This window comes from Vipera ursinii, assembly GCF_947247035.1.
Source record: "Vipera ursinii genome assembly, chromosome: 1".
Classification (NCBI taxonomy): Eukaryota; Metazoa; Chordata; class Lepidosauria; order Squamata; family Viperidae; genus Vipera; species Vipera ursinii.
This window is the reverse complement of record NC_139512.1, coordinates 309,442,267-309,464,625: the sequence shown is the minus strand read 5'-3', so window position 1 is coordinate 309,464,625 and position 22,359 is coordinate 309,442,267. Positions and strand designations below refer to the sequence as shown.

The 22,359-nt window shown below is 38.5% G+C and overlaps 1 protein-coding gene across 1 annotated transcript in view; it reads right to left on the bottom strand.

Annotated features, from left to right (window-relative positions):
- PTPN14 (protein tyrosine phosphatase non-receptor type 14) overlaps nucleotides 1–1,534 on the bottom strand; it is a 137,113-nt gene extending 135,579 nt beyond the window's left edge. Inside the window, exon 1 of the mRNA XM_083348766.1 lies at nucleotides 1,398–1,534. The gene's annotated coding sequence lies outside the window, so the exon portion shown is untranslated. The remainder of the gene's footprint in view (nucleotides 1–1,397) is intronic.
- Between the last annotated feature and the right edge of the window lie 20,825 nt (nucleotides 1,535–22,359).

Sequence of the window (22,359 nt, the reverse complement as noted above, 5' to 3'; positions counted from 1 at the left end):
TTTTCTTTTCCAGATGTTGCCCACTGCCAACCTTCCTTACCACTGCTATGCTGGCTGATGGAAATTATACTTAGTAACATCTGGAGGGCTTCCCACACCTAGCACAGAGATGAAAACCGAAAAAAGCACATTTCCATGCTATTGCTCATGCAATACAAAAATGAAACCATGTTTTAGGAATTCTAAGTGACAATACAGTAATTGTACTCTCAAATAACTATATGCATAATTGTGGTATAGACTTCTGAAAGCAAGTGTGTGAAACTTTCATCTTTGGAAACAACAAAAACAACCTTTCACTAAGCACCTCTCCTAAGGCCAAATTTGCATGTGTGATAACTAAATGGAATTTGTATGGCTGCAGTATGGCTTTTTTAGAGTCTTAAACTCTTAGAAGCTTAAAACTTGTAAAATCCAATGCACAGAGGATCTACAAAGTTTTTTTTTTTAAAGCAGCTTTGAATTTTACAATGCACATTTCACTGGAATAAACACATCACGAGGGCAGAGAAAACATCAATGTAGGGCATGACTTTCCCCCTTCCCTTCATTCCTGCAGCACTTTCTCAGAAAACCTTCATACAAGAAACTTCAAAATCTTCACCTTATCATATTTAAATATCCACACTTCTTTTGCAGATGTTATAAATCGAAGGACTCATCCCCACCCCTCAGATCCTTCTGCCCAGGCTGGCTGGGGATAGTGAGAAGTCTAGTCCAAATCCAGGCAAAAGACATCAGACTGGAAAAGGCCAGGCTAAGATTTTGCCATGCAAGGAACAGTAACAGATGCTACCTTGTCACAGCATTTGCCCGAGATGGATGGCTAGCAGAGATTTGACTGCCGGGGAACAAAGGGCAAAAGATATACCCTTCCACAAATCAGTGGAGAGTGGGAGGGTGGCTGGCTGGCTGAAAGTTGAAGGACAGAAGTCACTCTGCACTGCTTGGGAAGTCAGTCTTGGAGCAGGAAAGTTAAACTGTATACTTTTTTTTATCAAAACCACAAATAGTAATCTAGGGAAATGAACAGGGATTTGGTCTAGTTAATTTATTTCCAAACTCACTTTATTTCCAACAGTCCCTCCTTCTGCATGCAAAGCTTACACCTTAAGCTCTAAAGTTATTCTTCAGAAAAGAGAAGACTCATGAAAGTCCCAGAAACTGCTCGTTAACTGACCTACATGAGTATAGTAGTAGTAGTAGTAGTAGTAGTAGTAGTAGTAATGATAATAATAAAAATAATATAATCAAGCATAGCCGCTAAAAGCACCCGAAGACAGGATTACAAACTGGAGACCCGCTTACAAAGGCAAGTATGTTCTCGCACGCTAGGCTCAGAAACTTTTCGCCCAGGCCCGCCACCCCCACTCCAAACTGTTGCATCTCCCGCTTACCTGTTCACATGTCTTGGGGGAATCAACCAAACGCGGCTCCTTTCCCCGAAGAAATCAGATCACGAGCCTCTTTTCTTTTCTCGCTCCCCCTCTCCCAGGGAGGGGGGGGAGGAAAAAAAAAGCAATTTGGGGGAGGAGGAAGGAAAAATCCCGAAGAAAATCTAGCCACGACGGATGGAGCAGGCGTCTGTCTTAACCACAAGAATCCAATCAGGAGGGGAAGAAAGTTTCAGGCGAGAGGTCCGGTTCGTTGCAAAAAGTTAATCGGGGGAGGGGAGGGGGCGGGCTGGGAGGAAGGAGAAGCGGGATACTGGTTGGGTGGGGGAGCGGCAAAAGCGGGGGGGGAGAGAGAGAGAGAGAGAGAGAGAGAGAGAGAGAGAGAAACGGCTCCGCCTTTGGTTCTCCCTCCTAAAGCACAGGGGCGCCAGAGAAAGTTTGGAGTTGGGTAAGGAAGCGCAAAATTCAGGAAGGAAGGCGGGGCGGCGGGCGAACCGGGAGCATTGGGGGTGGGGGGGCGGCGGAGGAGGGGAGCGATTACTGTCTCGCTACTAAAACGAGGGCCGGCTACTCCGCTGGGGCGAGCGTGCCTGCCCTGCTCCCTTTCTCTTCCAAGCGGGCGCTGCTCAGCGGAGACGGCGACGACGACCTCGGAGTCACAGCCTAGGAATGCGAAGAATGCGGGGCGGCCGCCGGCAGTGGAAGGCAGGAAACATCGGGGCTTGAGATCTCGCTTTCACACACACACCCCCCCTCTTCCTCTCTCTCTCTCTCTCTCTCTCTCTCTCTCTCTCTCGTGCTTTACACACACACGCACACACAAAAGCACAGAGAGTTCCCCTTCCCCCTTGTACAGGAATGAAAGCCCCCCCCCCTCCCGAAGGAAGCCCGGCCTCTTCACCGCACCGATCCGCTGAGGAGCTTCTTTCAAGCGGGAGACGGGGCAGCAGAGCAAGATAGCCGAAGAAGAGACTCCTCGGACGGCGCCGTCTTTTTTTCTTCCCCCTCCAGCTGCTGGCTCTTGAGCCCCAGCTCGCGGCTCTGCCTGGCGGCTATTGCGCCAAGCTCGCCGGGGTCGTTTTGAAATTTACACGTGTCGTTCTGGGGGGGGGGGGAGGGAGGGAAGGGGTACCCGACCTATTTCCCCCCCCCCTTCCGTCGAACGAGCCAAGGGAGGGAGGAGCGGCGAGAAAGGGACGTTTGGAGGGAGGGGGGGTTCTCTCGCCAAGGGGGGTGTAAGCCGAGGAACCCCGAAAAATCGGGTTTGAGTAGAAAAGGAGGAGCTTTGGCAAGGGAGGGAAGTGAGGTTGGAAAAGCAGGCCGGGCGAAGGAAAAGGAGCGGAGGCGGCTCTTCGGGAACTTTGGGAAGGGCGGAGTTTGAAGGAAGCCTTGCGAGCCCGGCGGCAGATCTGGACTTGGCGAGTTGCCCTCTTACCGCCCCGCTGGGAAGTAACGCTACAAACCGTTGTCCGAAGATCTGGGGCGCGTGTTTTGTAAGCTTTTGTAAGCCTGTGGTTCGAATTTCGGCTAGTTCTTTTGGGCAGCGTTTCCCAACCTTAGGAACTTGAAGATGCGTGGACTTCAACTCCCAGAATTCCCCAGCCAGCTATGCTGGCTGGGGAATTCTGGGAGTTGAAGTCCACGCATCTTCAAGTTCCTAAGGTTGGGAAACGCTGCTTTTTGGGAACTTGGACGTACACGTGGGCATCCGCGCGGTTCAAACCGTTAAGAGCTGCTGACGGTTTGGAAGGGAGATAACTAGCAAAATGGCTCGTAAAACGATTTCTTTCGAAGTTGCTTGAACTCTTTTTTTTTGTTTGTTTTAATGTAAGCTTTTTATTTTATTTTTCTCTACGTACGTGTGTGAATTTTTCAATCGGCGTGTGATCTGGGTTCAAAAAAACGCTAATACATAATCAAGTCCTACTCTTTGGTTCTCTCCTCCTAGCCATTTGTGGAGTAAATTCCAGCTTTGGTAATATTCTGTTTCTTCTTTTATCTTTCAGCCTCATAGTTAGTCTGTCCATCTCAGCGCATTCCAGTATTTTTTTTTAATTACTTCTTCTGATGGTATTCACTCTTCCAACATTGCACGTAGGTTATTCTTATTCTTGCTGCCGTTGTAATATGTAGAACCAAATATGAATTTTGCTTATTAATCTTTTCTGGTATTATACCTAATATAAAAAATTCAGGATTAAATATTACATGTTCTCCTAATATTTTTTCTAACCAAGCTTGTATTTTTTTTCAATAGGCCTTTACTATCACATGTCCACCAGATATGATAGTACTACCTGAATTATGTTTACATTTCCAACATCTATCTGATATATTTTTAAACATTTTTGCTAATCTTGCTGGTGGCAGGTGCCATCTATAAAACGTTTTATATAAATTTTCTTTATATGTAGTTGACATTGTCAGTTTATAATTTCTCTCCCATAATTTTTGCCATTTTTCTAATTCTATATTATAACCAAAGTTTTTTGTCCACCTTATCATTGTCTCTTTAGTTTGTTCACTTTCCAGCTACTGCTAAGCTTGTAAGCCGCCCTGAGTCTTCGGAGAAGGGCGGGATATAAATGTAATAAAAATAAAATAAATAAATAAATAAAATTAACAGCTTGAACTGTTAATAATTCCGTAATTGTCAGTTTCTGGAATAGGTTACTGCCAATTTTTTATGTTTTGTTTAATTTGATCGAAAACTGGGGTAAGTCTGATTTAAATAAAACAGTAAGAATTTAAGGTGTACTCCTGTTATCAATATCGGCAAAGCCGATTTTTATGAAAATGTGGTTTCCTCTCTTGCATCACCAAGCTTTTCCAGGTGTGAGATTTAAAAACCCAAATTTGATACTTACAACTCGAAGACAAGTCTGGTTAACAAAAAAACAAAGGTTTGTTGAAAAGAAAATTGAAAATAAAAAAAGAAAAGTGATTGCAAAAACGGCCTCTTAGACCCTTCCCAAATGGATTGAGTTCTAAGAGAGCAAAGAGCAATTTACAAGCTATACATATTTACACTCTTTCGTGATACATGCCACCCCTAAGAAGCTTAAGTCATTCTTTGAAGTTGTTTCACATCCCTAGAAGAGGTCATTCTGACCATTTCTGTAACTATCTTTACTTGTAATTTTCACTTTGGGCCAATGTTCCTGTCTCTTGGAAGCCTTTAGCAAGTCCTTGCTGATTATCATTTGTGAGTCACTTTGCCTGGGCAGGAAACAGATAACCTCACACATTGGTGTTACATTTTATACAATTTATAAAAGAATAGCCTTTATTGTTTCCTTCACAGGTGTTTCAAGAAAATGAAAAATGCAACAAGTTTGGATCATAAGACATACAGTAATGGATAGGATTCATTTGTATTTCCAGCAATGCAACCCTCCCCTCCCCCCATATTTCAATTTTGCCTTCCTGATAACGATTCCTTAGCTAAGGCAGCACAGGCCTGTATCTTAACAAATATTAGAAAGTGCCATTAGTAAACACCCCAACCAAACAATCCCTAAGACCACCCCTACCCACACAGCACCCCTTACTAGCACTGATGATGTTACCTAGTTAGGGTAATGAAACTTCTACAAGAATGCAAGCAAGCTCAGAGAGCACACACAGGACCCCTCATTTCAACCCTGAGCTACAAATATTCTAACGCTTACACACATAGGTTCTCTCTTTGGCATTATCAACTCTTGATATTGTTCGGTTCAAGTAAAAATGCTTGATTTTCAGTTTACAAGTAAATTCCATTCAAAGCACAAATGGTTATTTATTCAACGTCTATAGCCACCCATCTCAATCAATGACTGGGCTGCTTACAAGTCATAAGTTACAAATTTATGTGTACCACTTCCTGCTCTTGCCAACAAAAATATTCCTAAATTGTGGGCAATCCTTTCTAAAAACAAGTGGGAGAAGTTTTATTACATGAGTCTGAATTTGTATGCAACTAGGGGGAGCTGGATAAAGCAGCGGTGATTGTGGGATGATGTCTAAAAAGATTATCCAGATTTCACCATTGAAAAGAATCTTAATATTCCTAGTTTATTGAACTGCCTGCTATCAAGTTCTCCACTCTTCATTTAATTTAGGGCTGTACTGTAAGTTTGCTATATGTATTTACAATAATTATTCCAATTATTTAAAACCTAAGTCCGTGGTATTGGTTGTTAATGGTACATACCTGTATAATATACTCAAAACCCAAAAGAGCTGTGGATGCTGATACTGAATTCATGCATGCACTTACTTTGTTTGTATCTCCATTGAAGAGGTGCTAAAGCCAGTATAGAGTAGTGATTAAGACATACAATAAGCAGGGTGAATCAGATCCTAGCTCCCCTCAGCCATAATACAGTAGAAGCCTAATGGGTGATTTTGGACCATTCACTTTGCATATTCTGCATCTGGATTGTTGTGAGGAAAGTAGGAGAGGGACTATGCCACTTTGAACTCCTGAAAATGCAATACATAAATATAATATATCTTCTGGCTATACAGATTTATAGTAAGTCTATTTAGGACAATCATATTTAATTTTAGATGAGTACATTTGCAGCTTAGGCGGTCTGAAAAAGGAGTTGAAGGACAAAAGTTCAGCATCACAATGGAATCAAGGTTATAAATCACATGCAACTGAACTGCATAGAAAAAAGTTACCAAGCTAATAGTGGTAAGAGGAGTAAAATCAAGGACCACCCAGGGCTAGATTGTTCCTGGAAGACATGGAACCTATGCTAATCTTTGGATATTTATCATTCATGTCTTTACCTGCTCTGGTCAACAAAGGAAGTTTTGTAACTTTTAAGTTGCAAAAAGGTAACATTTTTTTCTTTAAAAAAATGTGGCAATACTGATGTTGATGGAGCAAGGCCAGGCCTTCCTTCATTTGTTTTGGAGTGTTAAAAAGTTTACCAGGTCTTTCAGGTTTACCTGGACTTTAACATATCACTTGCATTAAAAATAATGCTGTATTTTTTTTATTTCAACAATAAGAACTTGGTATAATTGTGGGATTAGCAGGGCAATTTCAGAGAAATGCAGGGGGGGGGGCTGCCTACACAGGACACAGATCACCTACAACTTTGACAAAATAGCCAATAAGCTAAATCCAGTTTAAATCCAAAAACCCTAAATCTGCAGTCTGGGATCCACAAGGACGGCTGAGAGAATTAACTGATCCCCAGTCATTATCCTTTAGTAAGTAGCCTATGGACTGTATCTTATGCCTCTTGAGTTCTATAGGTGATGCTAACAAGGACCATTGACCAGTCTTTTATGTTCATTGGATTATAGTAATAGGAAATAATAAGCCTGACTCACAGGATTATTCAAAATGAGTCCAGTGCACGTGGAAGGCTTTGAATATTTGAAAGCATTATCTATTATTACCTCCCCCAAAGATGATCATGTCTCCAAAATGGGTACTGTGCCTGGGATATACAGCATTTGCCTGGACACTGTCTAAGCGAAATTCTACTCCAAAATTGCTTTTGAATGTTGAGCACTTTCCTGTAAATACATAATACTAGAAGGAAGCACCTTTCAGTTCCTGGTAGGGAGAAACCTTCATGTTTAAACTGGCCCATAGTGCTTGCCTTTAGGATAGTCAGTTCTGGAAGCTGTCCAATGAACCTAAGAACTTATATACATTTAAAGCAATAGTTAACAAAGGAATTTACACTGCAAATCTGAATGCACATGGAATGGGCTGAAACGTTTGAAAAAGCTGCTAGAGTAACATCCATCTGATTATCTTATTTGCATACTGTGCACCATACTGCCCCAGGGCGCATTGCATGTCACACCTTGAGTTGGAAAGAAGACGGGAAAGACACATTCCAGAGATGGGCTGAAGCTCCTGCAAGTAGCTCAGATAAGACCTGGATGAGCAGGTCTGAGCATCTATGTAGTAATGCAATGATTTTTCAAAATGCAATGTTTTAGATGTGTGCACCCACATTCTTCTGGTTTGAAACAGTTGCAGAAAATAGATGACGTAAAAATCAAATATGTTAGACCAAGGCATATTAGTCTTCACAGTGCCCTAAAATTTTATTGTTTATATCAGTATATGGCATTTAAAAATATTTGTATATGGGTATATACATATATATGCATGCTCACACAAAATTATTTCATTAAGCCTACCTTTTTGCACATGTCTCTTAATCCTGGTAATCTAACGATAAAAAAATGATTGTTCATGTACCTTGGTTAGATTGTCATAACAGTGTGACTGAAAGACATTAGGATACCTGTTTTTATTTTTGTGTGAGGGGAACATGAGAAAGCAAGGAAGAGTCACAATCTTTAAAATTTCCTTGGCATCTTTCTGAGATGCCCACATTTTTTGTAAAACCATGGTATGCTTCTCTTTGCAAATTGTAGTCAGATAAATGTTACATATTTACATATTTATCTTGTTCCTGAGGCTAAGATAAGAAATCACTGTGTTGCAAAAGCTGACCCTAGGGGGGAAAAACTGGAAAGTTACAGATGCAGCCAAACCATGAAGACTTGTGGTAGACATTGAATAACATGAGGCATTACACTGCCTTTTGATAATTCTACTAAATTCAAAATAATAATAAATGATTTTTAATTGAAACTGAAAATTGAAAGAATAGTCTTATAATGCTTAATTCAAGAATAGATTTCCAGTTCTTTTTATTCATTAATCCCACAGGGGTGCAGAATGAAATGTTTAACGTAAGAAATTAAGAGCTCTTTCAGAAATGCACCATCTTATGAGGCAAACTGATTGGCATTCAAGATTCAAAAATACTTGAATCCTGGGAAGTAACACAGAACCCTTTTTCAGGCAAAGAGAAATCAGCCAGCCGGAAAGAGTCCTACTTTCTCATTCCGAAAATACACTAAAAACCTGCCTGTGATTTACAGCAATATTTCTTAATTTGTTGCCCTTAAAGTGTATTGTATTAATCATCTCTCACCTCTCACCCGGAGAGATGATGGGAACTCTAGTCTAACCCATCTGGGGCATGAGTTTGGAGAAACTGCTTCAACATATTTCAACCCAGGTCAAATACAACACATACGTTCTACGAAGTGCTATGATTTCTCTCTCTTGTTTGCCACTCCTTGATTACAAGAAAAGTAGGTGATTGACTTTGCTGCTGAATCTGCAAACCACGACAAATTGACAGGCCACTACTGAGGTTCAAGTAGCTCACTGAAAAGGCTTCCGATCTTGCTAGTTGTTGTTCATTGGAATTTTCTAAATACTTGAGAATAATCACAGCCTTTTCGAAATTAACCTGCTATTCTGCTGTGACAGATTTCAGCTCCCATACTTTCCAGTCATCTTGACTGAGAAATGTTAGGCTGGTAGAAAGCACCAGGTTTCCAAGCAGAATAATTCACATTGACCTTCTAGCCAGAATATTCTATAGGTATCTGAATGAGCCAGTTCTGTGCAGACATCAGTTCAGAGCCTGAAATACAATAATACACAAACACGTCAGATGAATATTACATACCCCACAAAATGGGGGGGGGGAAAGGAACCCTTCATACCAAGTCCACATCTCTACTTTTCTCTGTATATTGTTTTAAAATGCTTTCAGCGTTTACTGTTTGTCACAACAGCATTGGAAAGAAGGTGCTGCTGGTGGTGGTGGTTTTTAGCCTGAAATGCGACATCTCAAACTTTTACATAAGAGTTAACATGCTAGATTGCTTAGATATTGAATTATAACATCTATCCCTTTATGGCTTCATATTGTGATTTTATTATGGTTTTATCATAATTTAATATATGATGTCCTACATCGTATTGTCCGCATATCTTATATACATGCATTCATACATATTTGCTGATGCTTTATTTAAATTAAATTTGTGTATCAGTGATTGCATGACCTTTATATGTGCCATACACTAAATAAATAAATAAATAAAAACATACTAGGTTGATATTTAAGTTACAAATATACATACGATATTTGTATAATACCTACATGCCATCTCCACACAGTTTATATTCAACAGACAGAGTGCAATACACATACCGGTAACAAAAATAGTGCTATTAAGCAGGAGCAAGGAAAATCAAGCCAATGATGATTAAAAGTAGGGCATTTCTATTTAATAGCTACCTAACTGGGAAAGGACAGTTTCAATAAATACTTGTCTTAAAGACCTACCCAAAGGGACAAAGCAGAAAGAGAAGTGCAAGAAAGCTCTGCCTATTGTATACTGTATGCTAGATTAGCTCTGATGGAACATTAGGAAAACCCAGATAATAATCTAGATGGATGGAGGTGCACATGCCCCTTATCAATTGATGAAAACCTAGTTATTTAAATTAGTTATTAAAGATTATTTTAAAAAATATACAGGTTATACTTTACTATAATATACTTTCACAACCTAAAAAAAACAGATGCTGAATATTACAGCATATAGGAAGAACGTAGTGTATGTCAGTTCATTGTATCAATGCCTTCTAAAAGTCTGCTTTATATTTTGTGGACCTTACAATCATTAAGTCAAAAGTTTATTTGCCTAATGTGTCTGTGCATGCTAATCCTTACACTTGCCAGCTTTATCTCCCTTCACTCTTGTTTGGAAAAAGGAATTTGGATTATGCAATCCTGGAAAACAAACCTGTTGCCTTGATGCATGAGCTAACATGTTATAATACTTTATGGCTTGCAATTACTAAGGTAGATACTAAGCCAAATAGTTTTCTTGGAGGTTATCATCCATTCAGATAACATGTTGAAAAAGAAAATAGGATGAAATGCAGCTTCTCAAGTAGAAATATAGCATTTTTTATTTTTGTTTTTCAAATGTTCTATACATTTAATATTAACTTTGAATCAATATAATTTTCCTTATACTTCTGTTTGTGTGTGTGTCTATCTAGCCACCTCATCATCACTTATTATTCTTGCCACAGCAAGCCTGCAGAATCCAGTATTTCAATAATTTGTAGGAATTGTCATTTAAGAGCTTGAAAATAAAGCAGCCTAATTTTCAGCTATGATAAAAAGATTGAATTCATATGATCTGAAGCATGTTATGTTCCACTTAATAATTTGAATATGACTCCAGTATGGGCAAAAGGATCAGTTCTGAGCTAGTTTTCCTCCATATATGTTGTAACACAATGCCCATCACTACAAGCCATCCCAGCCCACAAGAAGGCTCCAGGTTGTGGAAGTTTGATCCCAGTGGTCTAAGGATTGTTTAATAATAATGTTCGTATGCTAAATTAAATTTGTTGTTGTTAGCTGCGAAGTCGTATCCGACCCATCGCGACCCTATGGACAACATTCCTCCAGGCCTTCCTGTCCTCTACCTAAATTAAATATTCAAAAATTAAAAAATCCAAAGCATGGAGCAATTATATAATTCAGTAATAGTAAATTGTTTCACTAAAAAGATTTCTTACATTCAGAAGTAAAGAATTAGCATTTTCTTCTAGTGGGTTTCAAATTTAAAGTATACTGTTTAAACTTATTAGCATTTTCAAGGGCTACAGAAGGATGGAGAGTTCATAGCTGTTGTTCACTCCACTGAACCCCTCTAGATCTTCAATTTAATTCAATTTTTGGAGGAACAAAAATACAGTAGAATACCACTGTATGGACAATCTCTTGACTATAAAGCAGTGTTTTTCAAACTTGGCAACATTAGGATGCATGGACTTCAATTCCCAAAGTTGCTATGATATAAAAAGATATTGAGACTCTTAACACTTCACATGAATTTGATTCTATCCCTGTTAATGCAGCCTAGGACTGTGTTGGCTTTTTTGGTAGCTGCAACACACTGTTGGCTCCTGTTTAAGTGATTGTCCACTAGGACTTCAGGATCCCTCTTGCAGTTACTACTATTGAGCCATGTACCACCTATTCGATACCTATACATTTGTTTTTTCTTGATTAAATGTAAGACCTTATTTTTCTCACCATTGAATTTCATAGGGCCCAGTGTTCAAGCCTGACAAGATCACTCTGTATCTTGAACCTATCTTCTGGAGTGTTGGCTATTCCTTATTCCTGCCAGCTTGAAGGCAACTGCAAATTTGAGGAGTTCCCTTTCTATCTAAATCACTGAAAAACACTGGGACTAAGACAGAGCCTTGGGATATCCCATTGTATGTAAAACTGAGTCTGTTTTACTGAATTATATATCCTTTTTTACCCACATTCCCACAAAGAGAGTCCATACTATCATCATGTCAGGATAGTATTAATTGAGCACACCTAAAGGAACTATTTTGATTAAATCATTGGAAGCTTTGGGCAAAATCTAAGGCGTCTTCATGATTCATTCTTTTAATGGCATATACGGCTGTGGCATATATCAGCAGCAATATTAATCACAGCTGTGGCTAACTAAATCTATTACTTATTTACAAAATATCTAACTTGCTTTTCACTTATAAACAATCCCAGAGTAGGCTTTAAAACTTAAGATTCTAGTTAAGTGGGGACGCTGGCTAAACTGTGACACGGTCAATATCAATGGATTGCTTAAACTTCATCAGTCAGGGCCCTTTCTAGTTATATTAGGCACATTAGGCAGCAATCTCTAATTTTGTTGATTTCAACTCCCAGAATTCTTTGCAAAGGCCAATTGGGAGTGAAAATCCACAAACCTAATGAACCTAAGTTGGTGATATTTGCTCTAAGAGGATTGAAACAGAAAAGCAATAGCACCTTTAATCATGTAACTGACATGATTTGATGTAACTATTTTAACTGTTTGGTTCTTTAATTCAATATTTTACCAGTTAAGAAGTTAGAATTCTTATTTACATTCACACATTGACCATAACATTGTTTTCTTGCTAACTTTACATTCTCAGTTTGTATTTGTTTGAAATACCTCTTTTACAATTAAATTTTGTATCTACTTTAACCCATCATAAAAGAGTCCTCAGTGTTTTAACTATTACAAGTGTAAATACAACAAACAGAGTATACCCACCTTACTGTGCAATTTTTTTTACAGTCTTTTGGTTCTTAAGATCATATTTATGTCAGGTCGAGGATCAGAGACCTGGAATTGGACAAATCGCCCTGGTCAACTTGCCCTGGCCATCTCACTATGGTTGATTCATCCCAGCCAATGGCCCCAGGCAGAGACCATATTTTCAGGGGTTTGCATATACACATATCTGTTTAAGCAATTATTGTTTTAAGATAACTATTTGTGCATTCTGTTATTTATGTTCACTGTTCACCGCCCTGAGTCCTTAGGGAGAAGGGCGGTATACAAATCAAATTATATATATATATATATATATATATATATATATATATATATATATATATATATATATATATATATATATATATATGTATATATATATATGTATATGTATATATATATATGTATATATATATGTATATATATATATATATATATGTATATGTATATATAAAACAGAGGGACACATTCAGCTTTCAGGATACAGATCTCCTTTTTTCTGCCATATATAACAATATGTACTGTACATGCAAGTAATTCTTAATACTGTAAATACAATTTTCTATTCCTTGGGAACACAGTAGTCAGTGAAATAAGTTTTAAGACAGAGATCACCTGCAGTACATTATAGGTAAATTTAATTATATCCGAGGAAAAGAAATGTATCATATGTAAAAATGAAATACAGCTTTTTATTTTTAAATAAAACTTTGAACTTTGATCATAAAGCAATATTAAGATTTTCCCTTGAAACAAGAGTACTAGCATATATTTAATTTATTAATTTCTAAGAAATATTAAAAATCAGACTCTGCTGATAAGCCTAATATAATAATAATCAAGATGGGCTATATAGAATGCCAAGGATTTAAAAATCCAAATACATTTGGTAAGTTTTTGCTTCCCCCACCTCCAAAAAAGGCACATGTAACAGTATGGATTTTCCTGTGTAAAAGGGGATCACCTAGTGGCAAGAATAGAAAAGATACTCTGAGATTTCAAAAATTCAGATGAAATTTATCACTCAGATAATCAGTTACAGAATAATCCAATATTTTTATAATTTGAACCACTAACTCCAAAATAACATACGTCTACTCAGAGTACCTAAGGACAATGTAAAAATTCAGATGAAATTTATCACTCAGATAATCAGTTACAGAATAATCCAATATTTTTATAATTTGAACCACCAACTCCAAAAAACATACATCTACTCAGAGTACCTAAGGACAATGTAATCATCTTGGTACCCAAGGAAGGAAAAGAAATACTTGCATTCTTTCCAGCAATAAAAGTGCAATAACAAATTCAATAACTCGGAATTTATATCCCTTTCATGATACTGAAAGGTTCTCATTGTATTAAAGTTTTGAGTGTTGGCAAATCTCACTCAGGTATTGTCTGCAGTGATTTATGAGCTTATTTATCTGCAGTAGCTTTATATCGCTAAGTTTGTAAATACTCTACCATTTATAGCCACATAAAAATTATAACGTGATAAAACAGCCCCCTACCCCACTTCAAGGACACAGTGGTGTCAGAGTGAGTATAACAAAAGTTCTCAGAAGCTTTATAGAAGACTTTTCACTACTCTCCAGGAAATTCAAAAGGCAAGTTGCCATCCAGATCTCCTGATAAGCAACAAATATCTTTGACTTATGTCCATTTGTTCAGTGATTATTCAAAGTTACTTCAGCCCTGGAAAAAAATTGACGTATGACCAGTCCTCAAAGATCCAGCCAAGGCAGCATCATACGATTACGATCCAGGCACTTCGGTGCTACAGGGAATTGTGATGCTACAGGGAATTGTGATCACTTGATCATCATTTGTGACCTTCCCTGCTGATTTCCATCAAGTAAAGTCAATGGGCAAGCCAGCAGGGAAGATTGCTAGTCACTCCAGTAAGACACTTCTGCGTGCAGCATCCCCATCAGCCCACAGCCTCCACCAACTCACATTCGGCTTGATTATATAGCATCAAGTTGTCAAATCTTAGCGGCTACTACACAGACCATTTCCAGGATGAATCCATTTACTTCCAGTTTAGGTTGCAAAAACGCAGGCCACCACTACATGGGAGCAGTGAGGATTTTCTGTAATTTCTATTACCGGTATCTAGTGGTCAATTGGATTTGGGCAGTTCAGATAAAGCAGCTCTAATTTATTTTTGTGGACTGCACAATGCTGGATTCCTCCCCCCCCCCTTCCTCTAAAATAAATACATTCTACGGTAATAATGTTGTCTCGTTGCTATGCAAGTCTTTCCGTGCTCAAAAGTCATCCGATCAGAGTTCAGTTGGGCTGCGGCGGGGCTTAACAACAACTCCCAAGTTTTCAAAGCTGCGTGCAGTAAAAGTCTGATAGAGAAAAAGTCGCAAGGCTACGACAGCGCCCCCAGCATCTCTTTTTGCCTTTAGCCAATCACCTCTCGCTTTTCGAATTCCTAGCCAATGAGATTTGAAAAAGCCATCCAGGTTGCGCTGTTCGGAGGATTCCTATTGGTTCAACCGAAGAACGCGAGGCAAGATTATTTTCAATTACTGACCAATCGTTCTCGGATGGCTTCGGCTTCCCGAGGACTCGAGGGAACAAGTGGCAAGTTTGAATGCGTAGCGGCGCTCGAGGAAAATAAAGTGAAAAATTGCTTGGAGCGTGGCTGGATTCTCCGTGGGAAAGGTGAGGAATGAACTGCGTTTAAGTTAGACTTGCTGTTTTCTCCGCACTGTCCAGAAAAGACTGCTGGGTGTGGATATTGATGTAAGGAACTAAAAATCTATAAAGGAGACAGAATATGTGCCAGTCATTAGAGATAAGCCAATTCTCCAAAGCACCTGAGAGCAGGACAAGAAGCAACGGGTGGAAACTAGTCAAGGAGAGAAGCAACCTAGAACTAAGGAGAAACTTCCTGACAGTTAGAACAATTAACCAGTGGAACAACCTGCCTCCAGAAACTGTGAATGCTCCAACACTGGAGGTTTTTAAGAAGAGACTGGACAGCCATTTGCCTGAAATGGTATAAGGTTTCCTGCCTGAGCAGGGGGTTGGACTAGATGACCTCCAAGGTCCCTTCCAACTTTATTATTATTATTATTATTATTATTATTATTATTATTATTATTATTATTTCAAGAAACAGGCCGGGCAGGGATTCCAGGAACTATATCAGGGGTGTTCAAACTTGGCTGAGGAATTCTGAGAGTTTGACGTCCACAAGTCATAAAAGGGCCAAATTTGAAGACCACCTGAACGATAGTGTGTTACAGTTAATACATTATTAAAAGTCCGCCCAATTTTCTTTCTGTCCCGTGTGATACTAAACAACAGCAAGGACTATTTTGAGGTGTTTTTTTTTCACAGTTTCCACTTTTTCAGGATCGAACTCTCTTTCTTCCAAATCATCCTGTCATTTTTGCCTTACTGTCTGGTTTGGAAGCGTTTACTGCTTCAGATGGGAAGGCGGCGCAGAGAGTGGTGAGGATGACAGAAAAGATTATTGGTAGTTCACTCCCTTCTCGCCAGGACATAGCACCTAAGCCAGCGTTTCCCAACCTTTAGGAACTTGAAGATGCGTGGACTTCAACTCCCAGAATTCCCCAGCCAGCTATGCTGGCTGGGGAATTCTGGGAGTTGAAGTCCACGCATCTTCAAGTTCCTAAAGGTTGGGAAACGCTGACCTAAGCGATGCTTGAGCAGGGTCCGCAGGATTGTCTGGGGCACTACACATCCTCTTTATGACCTGTTTTCCTTGTTATCTTCTGGGAGGAGGCTTCGTGGTATCCAAAGCAGAAAATCCATTTTGTTCCATATAGCATCAACCTTGTGAACTCTCAAGATTCCTCTTTCTGCTATGTATTCAAAATGGACAGTGATTTTCATTTTTAATGTGGGCCAGTGTGTTCACATAAAAAATGGCAATAAAGGTCATCCTATCCTATCCTATCCTATCTTATCCTATCCTATCTTATCTTATCTTATCTTATCTTATCTTATCATATCATCTGTTCCGTTCCATTCTTTCTCTAAATTCCTTTACACCAGGATAGTTTGTTACTCATGCAGACATGCAGATAGCTGTCAGGCTTCTGCAGTAATCCTAAAAGCTGGGAGATATTTAGGGATGTTAAGGTGGATCTTAAGTTACACAATCTAAAGTTAATTTGATGGGAGGCACAAGTCAAAGAAGCAGAGAAAAAGCATCAACCTAACACAGGGCCCCCACACACATATCTCTATCAGTCAGCAGGGCATAAGGGTGGAACCTAGTGTGGAGAAGTAGGCAAGACACATTCATTAGAAGAGGGTAGACAAAGTAATTGATAGATCTGAAAGTAAGAGCTAGAAATGTGTAGACAATCTTGGTAGAAGTTGGTGAAGGATTTTAGCAGCCAAGAAATATAGTCAGAATGGCAACGAAAGTAACATGTTCCTTATATTTGGAGCGCTACTCTGATTTTTAACTTGTGTGCACATTTGACTGTTGAATAAAAATGTATTGCTACTTCTTGCATTTTATTGGCAAGGTAAGATCTGAAAAAAATGGGTTTCAAAAAGGGCAACAAGCTTACGATCATTCTATTAGTGTATTATGTTGTGGGAAACATACCTAAGATTATCTGAGTAGAGAAAGACAGTTCTGAAAACTTGGAAGTTGATTTTTGCATTTTATTTAAGTGGCCATATAAATGTTCTTAATTAAAATAAATATTGCTATATATAGTCTACTTCTACAGGTATTGAGGCATTGTAGAAGTGCAATGCTTCCCCAAGTTAGATTTTCTTAGGAGGTCTCTGGAGGGTTATTGATGTTTTATAATATTACTATTTATAAATATGCAGGCAGAGCATAATCAACATTAAACAGTTCAGGGAAGCAGCTAACAAAACTCTTAGGAATACTATTTCCCTAAAAGAAAACTCTTTTCTTAAACTAATGCAAAATAATTGCAGAAATATAAAGAACTAATCCATAAAGCTGGGAAAGGAAATAGGACAATCACCAGAAGGCTTGGTTAACTATTTCTAACAAAAGAAGGAACTGGGGAAAAAAACCAACTGGAATTGCCTTCATGCAGATAACATTCCAATGATCCTGTCTTTTATGTAACACCAGCTGCCTGCAATTAGTGCAGGTTCGAGTCCCACCAGGCTCAAGGTTGACTCAGCCTTCCATCCTTCCCAGGTAGGTCAAATGAGGACCCAGATTGTTGGGGGCAATTAAGCTGACTTTGTAATAATGCCGCTTGGGGTGTGTGTGTGTGTGTGTGTGTGAAAGCCCTAATAAGCAGGCATATACATAGAATGAAGGCTACTGCTAAGCTTGTAAGCCGCCCTGAGTCTTCGGAGAAGGGCGGGATATAAATGGAATTAAAATAAATAAATAAATAAATAAAATGTAATACTGACTTTCCATTATACCTGGTCTTATAGGTAGCAGTATGGATTTTATATGTATCTTACTCAAATGGTATCTTACCATTTAGTTCAGTAAGACTAATTCCTATGTAAGCCGGAATTCCTATGTGGCTTGAAATACATTTACCTTTCATTTTTGTCATGTAAATATAATTTTAGGCACTGAAAAATAATTTCTTTCTCCGTTTTATAATGTCTATTCTGTATTAGGAGAGTGAAATCTGGTGACATGAGCTGGGTTGTGGAAGAGTGGAAAGAGGGTCTTTCCACCAGAGTCCTTCAGAAAATTCATGACCTTGAAAGTCAAGTTGAGAAATTTAAAAAGGAACGTCAGCAAAGGCAATTTCAGCTGGAATCTCTGGAGGCGGCTTTGGAAAAACAGAAGCAGAAGGTAGCATAATTACTATTTTTGAAAAAAATACCATCATCACATTTCTCATAACTCCTGCATTGTGTTGATTAAAAGCTTGCATATACTAAAAGCTGACAAGTTGTTGTTGATTTTTACAAGCTCTTTATTTTATAACTTGTTGTGAACTGAGAAAAAAAAAGGAGTGGTGACCAGTAATACCAAAAATGTTGCCTATTATTCTTGAAGATTAAATAAAAGGATAACATTTAATTGAGTATTCACAGGCCACAATCTGTTATTGTCTTCATGTAGGGAAACAACAGAACATAGTTACAAGTCCTTATAAATGGAACATGCATTCCAGTATTTTTATTTGAAAAAAACCCCTTCTATTGAAAGGAATTTATGTTTCTTTTACATTAAAAGGGATATTCCTTTCTGATCATGTTTTGTGTAGCTCCAGTTAAAGTCAGCTTGGTGTCCACAAAAATGAACACACAATATTTAAACTGGTCAAAGGCAACACTTGGTTCATAAGTCATATGGGTGGGACAAGGATGAAAACTTTTATTTGTTAAATTTACCTGGGTATAGTAATGGAAATGAATTCATGTGCATTAAAAATTACAAATTATAAGCAGCATTTGGAACACTTAAGGGCCAGAGCAAAAGGTTTATGGAGCTTTAACAATGTGGCTAAATATCTAGGAGCTGAAATAAGTATAACATAGTTTTTCTACATTCATCTGATTTTTAAAACCAAAATGCCTAAGAAGACTCTGAGACAGAATATGGAAGGGTAGTAAACCTGCTTAGATTAGCTTTCAGTATTGTTCATTTTTCATCCTATTGATTCTCCCTATGCTGTTTTATCTTAGTGGGGAAAAATATGCAGGGATTTTATGTGATGGGAAAGGCAGCTTGGTACCCAGAGGGATGTGAAGGAATGTCTCTCTTTTTCGAAGCTGTTAGGTCAATATTTTCTTTCTTTTTTTCCTTATTTTAATTTGCAGAAATAGAAATAGAGCTCTGTTTCATACCTGGTTTAGTTCTTGGGGACTTCAGCAGGCTGTTTTGTGCCCAAAGATGGTTACTTATGCCATGAAATAGGAAAATTAGATAGCTATCTATTCTCTGTAACCATGTGAATCACGTATTATTAAAAAAAAACCACCCTAAGGCTACTGTTACATTTCCATAAAACATAAGTGTACCAAAACTGGGCAGCTACTAGTTGGCAACAAAGAGATGTAGGCAACTCCAGGTCGCCAATAGTCGCATTGTTGCAGCTGAGATTGGTAGCCCTATGAAATAGGCTCTGAAAGTCAGACTATGCAGATACATGTTCATGGATTCTTTATTATTCTTTTATTAAGGTTGATAAGGAAAAAAATGAAGGTGCAACCTTGAAGAGAGAAAATCAAAACCTGATGGAACTTTGTGATAACTTAGAGAAAAACAGGCAGAAACTTTTTCATGAACTTCAGATGAAAGAATCACAAATTAACTTTCAAGAAGGACAACTCATTTCAAGCAAGAAACAGGTTGAAAGTCTAGAGCAAGACCTTAAAAGGTGAACATCTTTTTTTAAGCAAGGGAGTAAAATAGGAGGAGGTTGCACAGTTGTCTTGGCTGGTCAGCACCAAAACCATTGCCAATTGTGTCTTTAGCAGTAGTGAGAAAGGAAATTCCAAATCCAATCTTATTTTGTTAAAGGCACTTGGTTTTATTGGAACCGTATTCGTTTAGAAGAACAAAGCTACTCGTGCATCATAAAAAGTTAAAATACTTGGAAGCTTTTAACTTAGAACCTACATAAAAAAGGAACATTATAGCAGTGTTTAAAATTATACATGGTAAAAGGAAAGTGAAGAAAGACTTTTGTCTTTCTGATAATAACTGCTTCTAGACTGAATCAAGACAAAAGGAGACACTGAGTCCATCATTAATCTATTCAAATTGCCATAATAAGTTGGAATGATGTCCACCAATTTCCACTGCTTTAAGAAATGGTTGGATAAATTGATGAAGGGACAAAGCTATTAATGGATCCTGATTATGTTGGCTGTGTTTTCCTTCTAGTAGCAGTGACAATGTGCCTCTCAAGATCATTTTTAGGAAAAACCAAAGCTGGAGGGTGTTCTGTCCAACTTGTGGGCATTTCATAAGCATGTAGTTTACCATTTTGAATGGAATACTGATTAGATTGGCCTTTGTTCTGATGCAGAAAAGCTCTTCTGATGTTTTTTAGTTACTAATGAATTACATAAAACAATACCCTTTTTTCAGCTTTGTTTTATTTTTGTAAATAGGAACATTTTCCCTGGGAAATTATAGCCTGTCTAAAATTGGCACTGAAAAATTTGGGCCTAGCATCCCAAACTGAGCATTTTAATAGATAAAATAGTTTTAATAATTTGTATATATTTTTTTACATTTTCTTCCAGCAGACTAGGATAAAGTGGTCTGCATTTATATTATAATAAAATGAAGGAAGGCAGTATTAAGTTGCAAATCTGTATAATATTCTAAAATAATATTGACATTTTCAATGCTCCCATCAAGATTATCTTACCATTTTCTTGATTTTAAATACTTTCTGATTAAAAAGATTTATATTTTTATATTGTTTATATTCTATACAAATGTAGCAATATTCTTTCCTTGAAGCAATAGGAATGATTTCTGATAAACATAGGTAGAATTGCTCAGTAAGTTAAGTTGAAATTAATTTACACTGAATTCACTGGTACCAGTAATTTCCTAATGTGTTCCTTGAAATTCAATCAGGTTAAATTCAGTCTTAATTTTTTTGTTGCTATCCTAAATTTCTATCCCTTTCATTAAAAATAGATACAAATCTGAACTGGAAAGACAACCAAAGACCTTTGGCAGTGGTGATATATCTTTTGAAAACACCCCACAGAGAATCAACACTGGCTCTCCAACGGCAGTCTACAATGGTATAAGAAATATGTGTTGTTGTTGTTAGTTGCGAAGTCGTGTCCAACCCATCGCGACCCCATGGACAACGTTCCTCCAGGCCTTTTTGTCCTCTACCATCTTCTGGAGTCCATTTAGGCTCACGCTAACTGCTTCAGTGACTCCATCCAGCCATCTCATTCTCTGTCGTCCCCTTTTTCTCTTGCCCTCAACCTTTCCCAGCATTAGGCTCTTCTCCAGTGAGGCCTTCCTTCTCATTAGGTGGCCAAAGTATTTGAGTTTCAACTTCAGGATCTGACCTTCTAAAGAGCAGTCAGGGTTGATCTCCTCTAGGACCGACTGGTTTGATCACCTTGCAGTCCAAGGGACTCGCAGGAGTCTTCTCCAGCACCATAGTTCAAAGGCTTCAATTCTTTGGCGCTCAGCATTTCTTATGGTTCAACATTCACAGCCATACATTGCAACTGGGAAGACCATAGCCTTGACTATACAAACTTTTGTTGGCAGAGTGATGTCTCTGCTTTTTAATGTGCTGTCTAGATTTGCCATGGCTTTCCTCCCCAGAAGCAAGCGTCTTTTAATTTCATGGCTGCAGTCTCCATCTGCAGTAATCTTGGAGCCCAGGAAAATAAAATCTGTCACTACCTCCATTTCTTCCCCATCTATTTGCCAGGAATTGAGAGGGCCAGATGCCATGATCTTGGTTTTCTTAATGTTTAGTTTCAACCCAACTTTTGCACTCTCCTTCTTCACTCGCAACAAGAGGCTCTTTATTTCCTCTTCACTTTCTGCCATTAAAGTGGTATCATCTGCATATCTTAGGTTGTTGATATTTCTCCCGGCAATCTTAATTCCAACTTTTGATTCATCTAGCCGTGCCTTTCTCATGATGTGCTCTGCATATAAGTTAAACATGGAGGGTGACAGTATGCAGCCTTGCCGGACTTCTTTCCCAATTTTGAACCAATCAGTGGTTCTGTGTCCAGTTCTCACTGTTGCTTCTTGACCCGCATATAGGTTTCTCAGGAGACAAATAAGATGGTCTGGTACTCCCATCTCTTTAAGAACTTGGCCCAGTTTGTTGTGATCCACACAATCAAAGGCTTTAGCATAGTCAATGAAGCAGAAGTAGATGTTTTTCTAGAACTCCCTAGCTTTCTCCATGATCCAGCATATGTTGGCAATTTGATCTCTAGTTCCTCTGCCTCTTTGAAATCCTGCCTGTACTTCTGGTAGTTCTCAATCCACATACTGCTGGAGTATAGCTTGTAG